The sequence below is a fragment of the Cucumis melo genome, chromosome 5 (assembly GCF_025177605.1).
Source record: "Cucumis melo cultivar AY chromosome 5, USDA_Cmelo_AY_1.0, whole genome shotgun sequence".
Classification (NCBI taxonomy): domain Eukaryota; kingdom Viridiplantae; phylum Streptophyta; class Magnoliopsida; order Cucurbitales; family Cucurbitaceae; genus Cucumis; species Cucumis melo.
The window spans coordinates 21688371-21706967 of NC_066861.1; positions in this window are offsets into that span (position 1 = coordinate 21688371).

The window sequence follows — 18597 nt, forward strand, 5'->3', positions numbered from 1 at the left end:
ATTGATTGTAGATTGAAATTCCAACTTACAACATATCCAAACTGAAAAACATAATAAGTCAAGGATCGTCTTTTTTATCCAAATCCCATGCAAAGTATATGGGTCTCGATTTTGAATAGGGTTATTTTAAAAAAAAAAAAAGTGTTAGGCATTCTGAAGGTTAATATGCGTTAAGGCTAGGTGACGCATTGAGGAAAGTTTGCGTTGAAGCTCAGCAACGTAAAGAGTTGGGCATTTGGTGTAGCTACGCAAGAGAAGCAGACGAAAGAGTTTAGGAAAATTTTGAGAAATTTCCTAATCTTGTCTAGTCAGTTGGTGATGTGTGTTGAGATTTAGTTAAGCATGGTTACGAAGAAGGTTAAACTTACACGTGTAAGGCATCAAGTAGAAGCTGGCACCTAAGGAAAGTTTAAGGAATGACTAATACGATCGATTTAGGACTAGTATAAACAGAACTTAAGTTCGGAAGAAAGGAATGTTACTTTGAATTCTAAGGAGTTGTTCTGCTGAAAAAGTCATTAGGAGTTAAAGGTAAGAAGACTTGGTGTTAGGTGACTAGAGGAAGGAAGGAAACTTTAGTATTTCAGAGTGAGTGATTTTCTTAAAAGATTGAATAGAACTAGCATTCTATTTAAAGTCTCATGTTGTCTTTGTACTTATTGAAATTTCTTAATGTTTATGAGAAAGCTTATTTATTTGAAAAGGAAGCTTCTATCTGATGATTGTATGAATTGCACATGCTCGAGTAAGCTATTGGTTTTATTCCTATCATAAACTAGCTATTATGTGTACATAATGTGTCAAGGCAACCATGGGGTGTACGGACCACTGGCGGTAATTATAAGTTGGCCAATGCATTGAAAGGAGCATATTGAGTTAAAACAGCTTGAGCAATGGAAAATGAATAGAGAAATACTTCAAGGAAGGTTGTTGATGATGTTGTCATCACAGTAGTTTATGTGTGGGAATGATTCATGTTCTTGCTAAAAGAAATAAGAAAGACTAATGTTTGTTTTACGTTTTGAATAAGGTGTTAAGAGCATGTCTATGAAAATCTCACTCACTAAGTATTAGACTTATGTTTTAAGTTTGCCTTCCTCAAGTATAAAGGCGTTAAGGCCAAGTTGAGAAAGTAAAAGAGCGAGCAGCCAGACGTTTAGTTTTGGATTCTAAGAAGACAGTACAAGGTGTTATAGGCCTTAAATCTTTGTTTTTAGTTATTATTTGTAAAGAAAGCAGGTAATCTATATTGTTTGCATGTTAAGTTAATAAAAGAAATCATTTTATTATCTAGTGCTATGAAGTTTGCCCCTTCCTAGTTAAGCGTTAAGAATGAAAAGATAAAAATTTAAGCTTTAAGTCGAGCCTTCTGACGTTTCACTCAGAGGCGCCATGACTACTCATGTTGCGTTTGCTTTCCACAAAATGAGGGTAAAGACGCTTTGCAGGTTGGGGCGTGACAATATCAAACTAAGTTTAGACAAGTGAGGTTAGAATGTTTGTGAAGAAGCCCCTTCATTGTTTTAGTTCTAATTAAATATTTAAACACTCATTTGGTTGCTTTTCATTGATTCTTCTATAGATTCCTCACATATCTACTCCACAAGTTAACACTACAAGAATTTTGGTCTCTGTCAACGCAGAGAAACGTGCACAAAGCTTCTGCTGACATTATTTTTGAATGGGCACGCTTTGTGGCCGAAACCCCGAAGTCTTTTCATTTGCTCACGTTGTTGACGTTACATTGACAGAACTGTCCACGCCAATTAAACTCGTAGGGTAGATCAAAAGATATTTTCACCCACAAAATAAATGTCAGCAAAAAGGTCTTTTTACCCACGATCATCGTCACATCAACAAAAAAGAATTTCTATCCAAGTTTGTTTCTAGGAAGAAATTGTTTCTAGCTACCAATGAAAATATTTTTGTCAGCAAAAAGAAAACTTTTCCCCACGTAAAAAAATCAATTGTATCAATCACCTTGTGACAGTTTAAGCCTAGAGAAAAAGTTTTTTAATCGAGAAACTGAGTGTCATTGCCCTCAAGAAAGTGAGAAATTAGTACAATTTCTCAAAATCCATCATAGGAATAGCCTTCTAATAAAATATTTTTTTAAAACTTTAATTAAAATCATTTTTTTCTTGGGATCAAAACTTGGACCCCTAAAGACGTAATCCCTCACCTCAAGAATTCTAGAAAATCGGACTCCTAAATTTCCTAGATTCCGTCGTAAGATTTAATTTAAGAAAAACGGTATAAGTTATTAGAAAGGATTGATTAAGAAACCTTATGAAATCATAGATTAAATATTGAACGTTTGAAAAACAAGAAAAATTAAAACTTTAAAAGAAAAAAATTTAAAATTAGATAAGTAGAAACAAGAGTAGAAACATGAAAAATGTGACTTAATATGAAAATTAGATAAGTAGAAACAAGAGCAAAGAAGCATCATAATAAATTATGCAAACACAAAATAACATATTGAGATTTTAATAAAAACATATTGAAGATCGATATCAGATTTTCAAAGAATCGATTTCATCACCTCAAGAATTCTAAGAAATCGGACTCCCAAATTTCCTAGATTCAATCGTCAGATTTTTTTAAAGATAAATAATTTAAAATGTTAACAAACTTAAAAATTATTAGCAATAACATATTAAATTGACCACAAAAGAGAGGAAAAAATAAAATATTAAATAACATATAAAAGGCAAGAACATAATAAACAAGCAATAATCAAGATGAGAAAAATATTAAAGAAGCAATAATCAAGATGAGAAAATACTAATGAAACAATAATAAATGCTATAAAAAGAAAAAAATTAAACATATAAAAATGCTAATTATATATAAAAAAAATGTAAAGAAACCATGTATAGAAAATAAAGCTTAAGAATAAATTAATAAATGAAAGATATAATAATAAATAAAAAAATAGATAACAACAAGGTATGAAGAAATATGTAATAAATAAAAAAACTATAAAAAAAGAAGCTCACGAGATTATAAACAAATAATTATAAGAGAAATAAAAGTAGAGAAATAAGAACAATAATAATAACAAGAAAATATTTAATCACTTAGTTTTTTTTATTTTTTTGCATTTTTTTATGAAAGATGGGAGAAAGATAAATAAATTAATTAAAATAGTAAGAAGAATGAAAAATAAAGAACTTTCAAGGAAAATAAACAAAATAATAAGAATAAGAAGAGGAAAAAGAAAAGAAAAAATAGTTGAAACCTCAACACACTAAACTCATTTGTTGTTGAGGTGTGGATAATTGGAACCAAAACCATACCATACACCTCCAACTAAGTTAGAGTTTTTTTTGTGTGTTGGATTTTTGACATTGTAAGGAGAAAGATAAAGATTTAGGGGTTGCTAGAAGAGAAGATAAAATGGATGTTGTATATATATTTTTTTCTTAAGAAAGTATGAAGGTTAAAAGAAGTAGGGGTATGGAAGTTAGAGATTTAGATGAAAAAGAGAGGATGTGAAGGTAGTAAAAATTTGTAGGTTTTTTTTTTTGTGGCATTTTGTAACGTCCCAAAAATTAAGATAATTTTGGAGTTAATTATCTTAATTTTGTTTAATTACATTTAATTTATTAAGCATTATTTTAAATTCATCTAATGAGAATTATTTGATTTATGTGAGAATTAAAATTAATTAAATATTTGTTGGATGAATATTTAATTAATTAGAGGTTTTGGCATGTGGTGTTTGTTGAGATTTTGATTAAATGGTATGTTATGAAGATTAAGTAAAGTTGTGGATTTTTTTGTGTTGTTGAAGTTGAATTAAATTAAATAATTATGGATGTTATTTAATTAAATTATTGAGTAGAAAGTTTGTTGGAGATTTAATAATTATATGTATATGTGGAAATATATATATAATTATTATGTTAAAGGAAAAGATAATTATATTTGTTGAAATATAATTATTCAAGGAAAAGATAATTGTATTTTGGAGAATTTTTACTGTCAGCTAGAAAGTACTTTGTTTGGTTAAAATCTTCAAGTAAGAGATTCTCCTACTAGACCTTCGAACTAAATTTAAGAAACTGCGTGTAATTATATTGATGGTAGCTAAAATGCATAGCTTGATGCTATTGATAATGATTGTCATTATATTGATGATGATGACTGATATTATGTTGATGACTGTTGATGTTGATGATGATGCATGATATATTAATCACATGATTAAGGACATTAATATTAATACTCATGCCATGTTATGATGTTATATTATGATACATGCTATGGATAGGGTGTTCTGTTAACTTTGTTTATTAGAGTTGTACCCACATGGGTGTCCCTCGGGATCACCACCTTTTTTATAACTGTGTAGTCCAACGGGATTACTAATCCATTATGATATTGACATAGGCATATACATGATTACGAGTGATTCGACAGGGTCACTCACAGCCCGATTGTTTTAGTGTTTCCTTCGGGTACACTAAAGACCAGATTGTCCTAAGTGTTTGTTTGGGTTCACCGAAGACCAGATTTGTTCCTACGGGATCACAGATTGCACGTGTTCGGAAACGTGCCAATTCAGGGGTACTTCTTTACAGGATTCTAATGGGAAGTTAACAAACACCTAGCGTGACTAGTAGTAGGTCCCTTACTGAATATATGTTTATACTCACTCTTCCTATGTTTAATATTTAAAGCGAAGGTAAAGGTAGAGGAACACTGGCGAGCAATAGAGAAGGATCTGTGACATGTCATATGAGGACTCAGTTTTGCTTCCACGTATATATATCAGTGTTTCAGCATTCTGTTTTTACTGAAAATTTAGTTTCCTTCCTTTCAAAAAAGTGTCTCTTGTTATTTTTTTTAGTAATGATCTCAGGTTAGTATAAAAAGTTGGGTCGTTACACATTTCCTTTATGTTGTGTTGTGTGGATGAAGAAGAGGTTATTTATAGCAAAAAATGCTTCTTCAAATGACTACAAATTCGAAATGGTGGGATTTGTTTTAATTCGAAATAATGCCAACTTTCGCATACAACTCAAAATGGCATAGAGCCTTTATTAACAAAACTAAATTCAAAAAAGTTACCATATTTGATATTTCTCCACTACTTTAGTTAAACTAATTAATTTATTTAGTTACTATAACCAAACTACCTACATAACATTAAAAATAATTAAATAATACTTTTTGTTAAGAAAAATGTAGTTAATCACAAAATTCAAAATAAGTCAAAGTAACGAAAAATTAATTTAGCAATTAAATTAATTTTAAATAAGGTCGGACAAAATTAGGTGGCTACACATAGATATCAAGTCACTGCAAAGGAAGATGTACCTTGTTGGTATATGTAATAACTTTTAATTCTTTTAAGTCTTTTTCACCCTTATTTTCATGTCCTCGGGATCCCTCTCATTCAAATGATATCGGTTCATTCATTCTCCTTTCTAAATTCAGGACATTACAGTTATGCTAAAAAGATAATGCGTGTGGCACACCCGTCAATGCCGCAAAGCTACCTCTTTTGTTGTTGCACTGCGATCCCACCTAAATGATACTTCTTAAGAGCACTGTAAGTTTGTTCCATTTCAGCCTTACTATTTTAATATGTGGGTTTCCTGCCTAGTGCAAGTTTGTTCAATTCCAACCAATCTTCTTTCATTTTCTCTCGACCTTTTTTGTCTTTTGATCTTGGATGTTCTAAAACTCAACTTCTTTGATCAACGTATCCATTATGAGCTCAAGTAACTTGTTCTAGCATGGGTCCCAAGATTTTCCTACCTATTCAAGTACTTGTGAGAAATTGAACTTGAACTTAGTGGTATTTGTTAGATTCTTTTATGATTCAATAGAATATTATCAAATTGTTTGAATGATTGGAGATTGTATGATAATTACTTTATATAAACGTATGATATGGGGCATATAATTGTACTTGATCTCTTTGAGAAGCAGTAGGTTAGGTTAATTTTGTGAATTGGAGACGATAAATCTTTGCTTTAATCAATCTACGATTGAATCAAACGAATATTTAGTTGGGCACTTGAAAGTTAAATAGTCAATATAATGTTTCCCTACATATTAATGCAATTAGGATAAACTTGAATGAACATGTTTTTCATCCATTCAATTTGGACCAATTTGTTGATTTGGATGATAAGTTAGCTTTTCTAATAAATTTTCTTGGACATAAACAAATAATGGGAATTTGATAGTCAAGTATTTTAAATAGAAAACTTTCCATGTAACTCAATAACATATAGGTTTTTCATAGAAAATCTCAACTTCCACTTTGTTAAGTTTACTTTTATGCAATTTAAATTTTCTTGCATCAACCATTTTCAACTCCCCTTGGATAATTTAATAGAGAAATTCAATGGTTCTCTTAAGTTAGACCTGTGCGACAGCCCCCACTATAAAACTTTGATAGAAACGATTAAAATTATTTAGTCACAAATTAGGTGATAAATTTCATCTAACTAGTGGCTTACACATCTAAATTGTTTTTAGAAAGATTAAATTTCTCTTGTGGTTATAAAATCAATTGCAATACAAGGACTCGTGTTAATGGTAAAACAAGGTTGTAACTACGATCTCTATCTAGAAGTTTCCAAATATATTTGCTTAAAAAATCATGGATTTATTTCGTTTCATTATTGTCATATGCATCCTTTGTAAACCCTATAAACCTAACCTTAAGAATTTTTAAGTTTAGAAGGAAAGGTAGGCTTGGTGAAAGGTGAAGTGAAGTTGTTGTTTAATTGTGTTTAGGTTGATTTTTAAGAAAGAGAAGAGTTAAAGAAAAGAGCCCTAGCGTTGAAGGCTTTAGGAGGTGGGCGGCCAAGATAAGAAAGGAAAGAAAATTAAGAGGTTATTTTGGCTAAATCTTGACAAGGTTAAGGGCTTTAGCATGTCCTAGGCGTTTCGAACATTTGCTAGATGGCCAAGAAGTCATGAGAACCTTTAAGAGCATGTTTTAGGCGTTTTGCAAGCCAAGGAAAGTGCAAGGCATGTTGAGGTAGCCGACCAAGGCATGTCAGATTAGCTAAGTGGAAAAGAAGGCTTAGGGCTCGCAACAACCTTGTTGAGAGATTTTTTGAGGTGAGTTGTTGTGCAAGGCATTTTGATTGACCCTTAGGCATTCAAAAGAGGTCGGTTGAATGGAGAACAAGTGTCCGCATTATTAAAGCTTTAAATTTTGGCACGTAGAAGGTAGCAAGATTGGCCATGTAGAAAGCTCTAAAAATAGGTCATTTTCAAATGAATATTGCTCTTAATTTCCTTCAAGTGTTTTCTTTGATTTTTATCTCAAAAGTTCACTAAAAGAGTGTAGTGATGATGTGAGGCTTCCATGCAAAGAAGATGCAAGGAAGATATTCATTAAGTTCAAGAGAGAGTGATAATTTATTTTTGAAGAGTTTCTGAGTAGTTTGGACTTCTGAAAGGCTATAGAAAGCATCAGTCTAAATTTGAAGCAGAAATTCATATGTAAGCTAGTTAAGACAATTCTAAGCAAGTTTAAAGCAAAAAATTTTTCATTTTGATGGCTAAAGTTAAAGTTATAGGTTGTGGAAATTGAATGAGTTTTTTGGAATATAATTTCACAGTTTTTGGGTAAGGTTGAAGGTGTAGAAGGCATTGGGGCGTGAGGTTCTATGTGTGCATGCATTTGAAGGTAAAAGGTTATTTGGGCTTTATAGCACTCATGCAACATGACAACTACACAACCAGGCGGCGTCGGGCAGACGCCTAGGCCATGCGACAGGTCATCTAAGGTGTTTGGATGTACGAGCAGTGCTATGTTACGTGGGTGTGTGACATGTCTAACGTGCAAGGCAAGCACACAGCCAGACACTAAAGTCGTGTGCATGCGCGAGTGGTGTCTGACTGGTATCGGTCTTTCCCATGTAGGAATCTCTGATAGCAAGTTTTGAAGCTAGCTTGCTTCTTCACTAGCAGGAGCTAGTGCTATCATCTTTGACTCCATTATTGAATGCGCTAAAATTGTCTGTTCCTTGGATTTCCAAGCAACAACTCCTCTTGCTATATTGAAAATATAGCCATTTGTAGCCTTTGAGTCATCCGAGAGGGAGTTCCAATCAACATCGTTATAACCTTCAAGTACAGCGGGAAACTTTTTATAATGTAATCTAGGTTTTTGGTTTTCTTAAGATATCCCATTACTCCCTCTATCGCATTCCAGTGTTCTAGACTAGGTCTATTGGTAAACCTACATAGTAATCCTACAGCGTAAGCTATGTCTGGTCTAGCGTAATCAACAGCATACCTCAAATTACCTTTGAAACTAGCATACTCGGATTGGTTAACACTGTCACCAATGTTCTTGAATTATTTAACACTAGAATGGTAATTTTGAAGTAATTTGGTCATAAGGTGTATAAGCTGGTTTACTTTCGAAGTAGTTGTATTTTAGAATCTTTTCTATGTAATGAGATTGATCTAAGAAAATTCAATTTTAAGTTCTGGTAATTTTGATACCTAGGATTACATCAGCTTCTTCTAAGTCTTTCATGTCAAAGTTTGCACTCAACATGGATTTTACACCATTTATGACGTATAATTTTGATCCAAAGACTAACATATCATTTATGTATAAGCATATGATAGTGCATAACCGATCTTCAATCTTATAGTAGATACATTTGTCACTCTCATTTACTTTGAATCCTTTTGTAACGCCCCAAATTAAGGTAATCTTATTCTTAATTATCCTAAGATTAATTTTGACAATTGTTGAAATTATTTTTTGGGTGTTATTTAATTTAATTGTGGAACTCTTTGATTTATAGAAATTAGAATTTATTAGGGAACAATATCTAATTATTTGAAATTAGGAATTTATGATTGAATTGTTTGTTTTAAGTGAATTGTATTTGATGGAATTATGATTAATTATATATATGATTATATAATTAATTAAAGTGAAGTTAAAATAATTATATTATAAAGATAATATAATTATTTAAGGGTATATTATTTTGGAAAGATAAGGGTGATGTGATTGGAGTGAGAGAATATTTGAGTTAAAAGGGGGATTTGATGGATTTTAAATGAAGAAAGAGAAGAAGTTGGTTTATTTGGGAAAGAATAAGAAAAAAGAAAAGAAAAGAATAATAATTTTATTATTCTTTTTTTTTCTTTAAAAAGGACCTCGGGATGCTCATGGTAACTATTCATTCTTCTTCTTCAGAAACCCTAAACTCTTTAAAACCCTAACCGCCACACTTGCTCCGCCACCCGTCGTTCAATAGCCGCATCCCCTCCATCGATCATTGTTGAAAGCAGCCAACGATCTGAGTCGTTTCTCCACGCAAGCCATCTGCACAATTTGAGCAAGTCGTTCGTCCCAAGCCGCGTCAACAATCCACCTCCATCTTCTCTGATCGATAGCCATCGCAAAATACAGTTTGTTCAAGCCGCTGATCGTTGTTGTCTCCGTCGTGCTTCATCTCTTCATCATGCAGTCGTTAATCATCGCGTGCCATTAGTCGTCCATTCTATCTGTCGACTATTGTAAGAAGCATCGAGTCGACTGCCTTCACTCACCGACCGTCCGTGTGAACCTGAGCCGAGCCCACGCCTTCTTCTTTCCAAGTCGTTCGAGCCATGTCCTTTCCTCCTTCAGTCGTGAGCCGTGAGTGCCCCTCTAAGCCACCACCCAAGCCGTTTTCTTTAAAGTCAAGCCACCCACCTATATTTAGCCATTTTTTCACCTAAATTGGTAAGTTTTGGTAAGTTTTTGTTGGGTTTTAGGCATGTCCAACCAATATTAATTTTTAGAGCCTAAACAAATTTATTTTGGATTAATTTGGGTTTTTTTTTGTGAAGGCTCGATTAGCTCTAATTTTGGATTAAATTCGATTAGCTCTAATTGAACTGGATTCGATCTCAACTTTGAGTAAGTCGGACTATTTAGTTTTGGGCCTTAGAGCAACTGTTGATTAAGTTATTGAACCTAGTCTTCTACCTTACTGTTTAGGACTTCATTATTTGGGAAAGCTTGGCTATTGCTGTTAGAACTTGGTTAAGCTTAATGTAGCGACCCAACTCTTTATACTGAGCCGAAGTCATTACTAAATGTAAATAACATGATTTAAGTCAGAAAGTTTAGTTAAAACGAATGAAACCTCAGAATTTTATTCATAAAATCAAATCAGGGTAATGTGTAAAAAATAAAAATTAAAATCCTACTCGAGCCCTATCTACTTTTAAAGAAATGAAATAGTAAATAAGGAAGAAAAATAAAACTCAAGTACTAAATATCTAAAACGGGGTGTAAGCGGAAGAAGAAATCCCTATGGCTCGCCACGGTCACTTCTGGTCGCTCGCCAGCTTGCCCTTGCCCCTACCTCTGCCTCTACCTGAAAAACATGACATGGAGAGAGTGAATATAAAATACTCAGTAAGGGACCCACTACTAGTCTCACTAGGTGCCTATTAGCTTCCTATTAGAGTCCTGAAAATGGTACCCAATCTCTGGCACGTTCTCGAACACGTGTAACATGCGCTCCCGTAGGAACGAAAATCTGGTCTTCGGTGTCCCGGGGGAGCACCTAGGACATACTGGTCTGTAGTGAACCCGGGGGAGCACTAAGACAATCGGGCTACGAGGATCTAGTCGAATCACTCGAATCATATCTATATGCATGCTAGACTGGCGTCCCGTCGGACCACGCAGTCCTAAATAGGTGGTGATCCCGAAGGACACCCATGCAGATACGACTCTAATAGGCTAAGCTAACAGGTACCCTAACCATAGCATACATATACATAACATCATCATGTAATCATATCAGTCTAATCATCATCTCACATCTCTCTCAATATCCAACATACAGTCATAACAAATCACGTCATCACATTACCATGCCATCATATAACCATATCATCAATCACATCATGCTCTCATTAATTACATGTGTTATACAGTCTAGTCCTTAACATGTATAACTGGAGGTGTATGCGGTCTCATGGTTCTAATCACAGAGCTAGTAGTAGAAATCTCTTACCTGGAGATTTGCTTGACGAGTCCTAACAACCAGAAAATGCGCTTTCCAAGCAGCGAGGTCCTAAATGTTCAATACGCCAACTTTCATGATTAACTCGCCAAATGACCTAAGACCCAAAAATATAGTTGAGACAACTTACCCTAGGTCGAGGTTGCAACACTTGTGCCCTTGCTGCAGAAATCTGACGCTCTAAGTCAATTGGTCCAAGGTGTTCCTTAAAAGAAATAATTTAATTTAGTCCAAATTAAATTATTTAGGTTGAAATTCAAGTCTCGGCTGGGTATGCAAGGAAACCCATTTGGCTTACCAAAATAAGTGCAAAGGGATCGGAGTAGACTGGCGGCTTAAGGACAGGCGGGTCGGCTCTGCTAGAGAAGCAAGAACCGGCTCGGCTTGAAGGTTTGGATCAGCTCAGACACGGCGCAGACAGGCGCGGCACGGCGCGGAGAGGAGTGGCTCGGCTATGACAAAGGCGTCGCTCGGCTTGGGCGCAGGTGCTGTGCGCGTGCGGCTCAGATGGCGGTGCGGACGCGGGTCGTTCGGGTCGCGGGGTGGAGGCGCGACCGGGTCGGGTTACGCATGAACGGGGAGCAAGTTTCTGGACTTGGGCGGATCGACGAAGTTCGTGGGGCGATCCGGCTAACACCGCGGCTTCGACGGCTGGGCTTTAGCGGTGCTCGGCGATGGCTTGCAGACGGGGGGTTTCGACTGGCGAGACGCGGCGACTTCCGATCCGCGAAGGTGACGGCTTGCATACGGGGGGTTTCGCTTCCGATCCGCGAAGGCGACGGCTGGAGGGTGCGGTTGGCTAGCTTGGCTGCGCGGCTTCGCAACTCTCGACTCGACGCGGCGGTTGGCGGAGAAAATTTTGGCGGCAAGGGCCACGGCGCAGCTGTGGTCGGCGGCTAGGGTTTCCCAAACAAATTTCTTTAGGTTGCTCTCTCTTTTTTTTTCTTTTCCTAAAAAGGTTTTACTTTTGGTGCACGGGTCCCAAGGTTCATTTAAACACCCAAAAACTCCACCTCCTCTCTCCTCCTCCAAATCTCACCAATCCCCTTTTTTTTCTCCTTTTAAAATAATTCTTTCTTTCTTTTCCTCAATTAAATCCTCACATCTCTCCCTTAACCAACCAACCTTAATCTTAACACATAACTTCACCAATTTATTTCCAAGTAAAATAATTAATATCCAATCAAAATAAATAACTCTAAACCTTAATTAATTACAAGGTCAAAATAATCAAATTCCTCAAATAAATTCGAAATTTTCCATAATTACACTTAAGACGATAACATGAAAAACAAATCCAATCTGTTGGGGCGTTACACTTAATCTCCAAATAAGAGATTCTTCTACTAAACCTTCGAATTGAAGTTAAGAGTTTGCATGAAATTTTCCATTATGCATTGTAGCCAAGATGCATAATGTGTTGATGTTGATGATTGATGATGATGACTGATATTATTTTGATGATTGATTTACGTTAATGATGAAGCATGTTATATTAATCACATGATTAAGGACATTAAGATTAATATTCATGCCATGTATGATGTTTATGATATGTTACATGCTATTGATGGGCGTTCTGTTAACTTGGTTTAATAGAGTCGTATCCATATTGGTGTCCCTCGGGATCACAAGCTTTTTATGACTATATGATCTAACGGGATCACCAGTCTCATGAGATGTTATGTATATGAGTGGTCCGACGCGATCACTTATAACCCGATTGTCCTAACTGTTCTTTCAGGTTCATTGAAGATTTTTTTCCTTAGGTGTTCTTTCGAGATCAACGAAGACTAGTTTTCTCCTTAGTGTTCCTTTGGGTTCACCGAAAACCAGAGATGTTCCTACGAGATCATAGATTGTGCCTATTCGGGAACGTGCCAGTTTAGGAGTACCACTTTATAGGACTCTAATAGGTAGTTAACAGACACCTAGCAGGACGAGTAATAAGTCCCTTACTAAGTATATTGTTATACTCACTCTATAATGTTTAATTTTTCAAGTAAGGGTAGAGGTAAGGGTAGAGGGAAGTTGAAGAATGACAAGAAGTGACTGTGGCGTGTCATAAGGAAACATTTTGCTTCCGCTTATGTATTTAGTTTGAATTCAATATTGCATTTTCATTATATCATTTTAAAAACTAGATAGGACCGGAGCTACGATGTTATTTTGAGATTTATTTCTACTTACTTTGGTTTATTTATGGTTTTTAATGAGTACTTAAGGTTTTGATTATGAACATTTATTTTATTTCCATTTTGATTTAAGAAAGTTTTATTTTCCCTTCAGTAGTAATGATCTCAGCTTAGTATAAAGAGTTGGGTCGTTACACCTTTTGACATGATTAAGTCGTTAAACTTTTCATGTCATTTCTTGTGAGGTTGTTTTAGGTCGTAGAGGGATTTATCTAGTTTACAAACTTTGGATTCTTAACCGTGAACTATGAAACTTTCAGGTTGCTCCATATAAATCTCTTCTTCTGAATCACCATTTAGGAAGACAGTTTTGACGTCCATCTGATGGATTAACAGATTGTTCAGGCAGCAATAGATATCAAAACTCTAATTGAGGTGATTCTAGTGACCGGAGCAAAAGTATCCAAGAAATCTATGTTTTCCCTCTATCTAAATCATTTTGCTACTAATCTAGCCTTATACTTATCTATTAATCTACCATCTTTGAGTTTCTTCCTGAAAACGCATTTGCAGCCTATTGCTTTGCAGCTAGGGTGAAGTTAACTAGGTGCGAAGTTCTATTGGATTCAAGAGAGTCCATTTCATCATTGATAGCTTCTTGCCATAAATTAGCATCTATTGAGGATAAGGCTTCTGTTAGATCTTTTGGATCTTCTATGTTATACATTTCGAAGTTTTCTCTAAAGTTTTTTATGGTTCTAGCTCTCTTGCTTCTTTTATATTCAGGATCTACTTCCTTTTCTTAAGTTTAGATACGAATTAAAGGTAGACGGCTAGAACTTGAACTCTCACTAGTTTGACCATCTAAGTCCTAACTATTTCTAGATTTAAAAGGAAATCTATCCTCGAAAAAATCTACGTCATTTAATTCTATGATTACTTTGTTTTCTAAGTTATAGAACCTATAGGCTTTACTGTTTTGAGCGTATTCTATGTAGACACATAGGCACTACTTGCTAGTTTCCTTCTTTTTGGATCAGGTATTCTAACATAGGCTAGATAACCCCAAGTTCTAAGATAAGACAAGTTTGGTGTTTTATGTTTAAGGACTTCGTATGGTGAAGTTTTACTGCTTGATTTAGGAATCCTATTAAGGACATAAATAATAGTTTTAATTATTTCACTCCACTATGATGGTGTTACTCTTGATTCAAGTAAGATATCAACTACTAACTCAGTTAGAGTTATATTCTTTCTTTATGCTTTTCCATTCATTTGAGAAGAATAAGGTGCCGTAGTTTCGTACATTATTCCTTTTGAGTTATAAAACTCATTGAAGGCAACTGAATCATATTCAGTTCCTATATCACTATGAAATCTCTTAACTCTTTTGTTAAATTGATTCTATATTTCAGTTACAAATACCATGAACATGTCAAATGAGTCACTTTTATTTTTAAGCAAATAAATAAAAGTATAGTCAGAATAATCATCTATAAAGGTTATTACATATACCTTTTATTGTTCCTAGTTAATATGTCATCAAATTCACATAAGTCTGAATGAATTAATTCTAAAGGCTCTTTTACTTTAGTTACAAGCTTATGCGAGGTTTTCGTTATCTTAGCTTGACTACAACATGCACATTCCTCAAAATCATGCAAAGATAACTTAAATATAAGTAACATACTCATGTTGCTAATTAGCCTTTTATTAAGATGACAAAGTCTACCATTCTAAACATTAAAAGAAGACAACATGTAAGCAGAAGATAAGTTCTTATTAGTTTTCAAATTCAACTTGAACATGCCATCATATGGTTTGTGTGAATCCATCCTTGTTAAGAAGATATCTGGAGACCAAATTCTTTCGAATTTATGGAGTATGCAGAACTTCCTTTAGCATAAGCGTCTTGCCGGATGTGAATTTTAGTTCTACTTCTCCAATGTCGGCCACCTTGGTTGTGTGATGATCTCTCAGAAGGATATTCTTATCCTTAACCTCATTATATTTTCTAAAAAGACTAAGGTCGTGGCAAACATGACAAGATGCACTAGTTTAAAGCCACTAACCTTTAAACCCTTCAATTACATTAATTTCAAAAATCATAGCTACAAATTTATATTCTATCAGATTTGCCTGTGCAGCAAGACAACTTCTGTTTCTACAATTTCTAGCCAAATCTCTAGGTTTATTACAGTTATAACAAACAATTTATACCATACATTTGGACTGAGGGTTGTTCTATTTGTTGGATCCACGTTTTATCTTGTTTCCTTCTGGTTTCTTGTCCGGTTTCAGAACTGCAGTTGACTTCTTTTTGGAGATAGCATTCACCTCATCATTTTTATCATGCTTCCTTGGCTCCTCCTCTATCCTTAATCTCGTGATTAGGCTTTCTAGTGAGAGCTCCTTAGTTTTGTGCCTTAGAGTGTTCTTGAAATCTTTCTACAGTGGAGGTAGCTTATCAATAATAACAGCAACTTGAAATTAATTGTCAAGTGGCATACCTTCACTCATAATTTAATGGGCTATTTTCTAGATTTCATGTGATTGTGCCTCCATGGATTTGTCATCACTCATTTGACACAAAAGTATCGGCTCATAGCATACTTCTTTGACCCCGCTTCCTTAGTATCATACTTCTTTTGCAGCGTGTCCCACACTTCTTTTGTTGTAGTCATGGTACTATAATAATCATATAATTCATCAGTAAGCCCATTAAGAATTAAATTCTTACAGATGAAATCAATTTTTGTGCATGTGGTGAGTTCCTTCATTTGTTCTTTTGTAGAATTTTTTCTAGGACATTCGCCTTTTCAGTAGTACAAGCAACAACCACCTTCTTCAACGTGAGAAAAACAGCATTTTTTTGTTTCCACCTTTTGAAGTATGCCCCTTCAAATCGAAACGATCGATTGAGATCAGAAGAAATCAATTCGTATTGAAACTGTCTGGCCATCACGACAAAACGAAACGTCTCAAAATTGTTGTTGCAGTTCTGTAACGCCCCGACGTTCGAGGTAAAATTTTAGCATTTTAAGTAAATTGTTCGGAAATTTGAGTTTTGGTAAAACGATAAATAATAATATAATATTGATTAGATTATTATCATCGGGAATTATTATTACAATTTTAATGTTGATATTTTCTTTTATTTTATTTGAAATAAATATTAATATTCTTATTTAATATTATTATAATTAATTAATATTAATATTCTATTATAAATTTATATTAATTTTATTCAATATATATATATATATATCATTATTTATTTTTATTATATTTAAGGTTATTTTATTATTATTATTATTTATTTTATTACATGTATATATATATTTATTATTATTATTTATATATATATATATATATACTTTAAAAAAAAAGAGAGAAAGAAAAACCCTAGTTGCGCGCCGCCCCTCCCCCATTCAAATTTCTTCTTCTCTTCCGCATTCTCCTTCCTCACGCCGCGCCACCGCCACCCGAGCCATCCATCTTCTCTTCTTCCTCCATCCCTTCCTTCCTCGTCTCTGCATCGCCACCGGCGTCGTCGTCTCCGTCTCCGAAAACGAACAGCCGCCGCGACCATCCGTTCGGGTATCCTCTCGGTTTCGATTCGCCCGACGCCGCCGCACTTCTCCGGCCTTTTTCTCTCTTCCGCCTTCGTCTCCGCCACCATATCTCTCCTCCTCTCCGTCTCCATCTCCCGTAACACCTCCCAGTGTCGTTCGCCACCGCCGTCGTTCGCGGGAAGAGAGAAAGCCCTCCAAAACCGTGCTGCCCGTTTCGCCCAACCCGACCCTGTTCCAAGCTGACCCGACCCGAAACCGTTTCCAGCCGAGCCGAGCGAGCCGCGTGAACCAAGCCGAGCCGCGAGCCGAGCGAGCCGCGTGAACCAAGCCGAGCCGCGAGCCGAGTGAGCCGAGCCGCGAGCCGAGTGAGCCGAGCCGCGAGCCGAACCAAGCCGAGCCGCGAGCCGAGTGAGCCGAGCCGCGAGCCGAACCAAGCCGAGCCGCGAGCCGAGTGAGCCGAGCCGCGAGCCGAGTGAGCCGAGCCGCGAGCCGAGCCGAGCCGAGCCGAGCCGAGCCACCTAAGCCTTCCTACCTCCACTTCGGTTCACGGTGAGTCTTCGGTAAGGATTGTTTTGATGAATTCCCTAATGTTACCTCGTCCGATTCGAGTTTGAATGTTGGATTAAGATATGGCCCTACTTTTCTCTCTTGAAGGTAGTACAGAGTTGACGCTTAAGTTCTCGGATTCCGCGGCAGGCCTGGTTGGAGATAGTTTCCTTTCCTTGGGTAAGTCAACGGATGCCGCTTCCGACCTTTTTAAACGACTCCTACTAAAGTCATCAGCTAAAATTTTCGTGTTTCGTTAGGTGGATCTGTCGAGCGTGGATTTCGATCGAGGGGCATAACCGAGTTTCAGGTAAGGGTTTTCCTACTACTGGACCCCGAGTCCAGGCTAAAACCGTAGTAATCCACAGGGGATTACACGTTAGTGACTGTACTGAATATCTGTATGCGTGTTGACTGTTAAGTACTGATATTATATTTTGTCTGATGAAAATTATACTGTGACTGCTATTTGTGGATTGAGATTTTATGTTGATGGACCTTAAAGTTACGGTTCAGTATGTAGTAAAACACTGGTCTGTATGTGGTTCATGGAGTTTGGACGGGGGAAGAACAGTGAGTCCGGTTCTGGTTGGTTAGTCGATTGAATTTAGGGTTTTCCCTAATGGCGTACGAATCGGTAATGCATATAGAACTGAGGGTGTAGATGTTTAAACCTATACTTTCTGACTGACAAAGCCTATGGCGGGACTGTGATATGAATGCCGTTGGGATGTGATTGATGTAGACAGTTTAGTTTGGACTGAGGGGTAACGGTTAGCTTCATCTATGGGGTAGTGTGCCTTACGGATATGTGCATCCTTCGGGAGCATTAGACTGATATGTGCATCCTTCGGGAGCACTAGACTGATATGTGTATCCTTCGGGGGCACTAGACTGATATGTGCGTCCTTCGGGAGCACTAGACTGATATGTGCTTCCTTCGGGGGCACTAGACTGATATGTGCATCCTTCGGGAGCACTAGACTGATATGTGCATCCTTCGGGAGCACTAGACTGATATGTGCATCCTTCGGGAGCACTAGACTGATATGTGCATCCTTCGGGAGCACTAGACTGTTATGTAGGGTACACCCGAATAGGAAGTTAACTGTTGTCCCCTAACGGGCCCAGTAGTGGGTCCCTTACTGGGTATGTTTATACTCACCCTTTCTCTTCTTTAACTTTTCAGGTAGGGGTACAGCGAGGGGCAGACCGACGAGAGGCAGGAAGGATGCGTGAAGGCCATATGGACGCGTCTGATTTTCTTTCGCTTCCGCTATGTATTTTGTCAGAATATTTTGATTGTGGTTT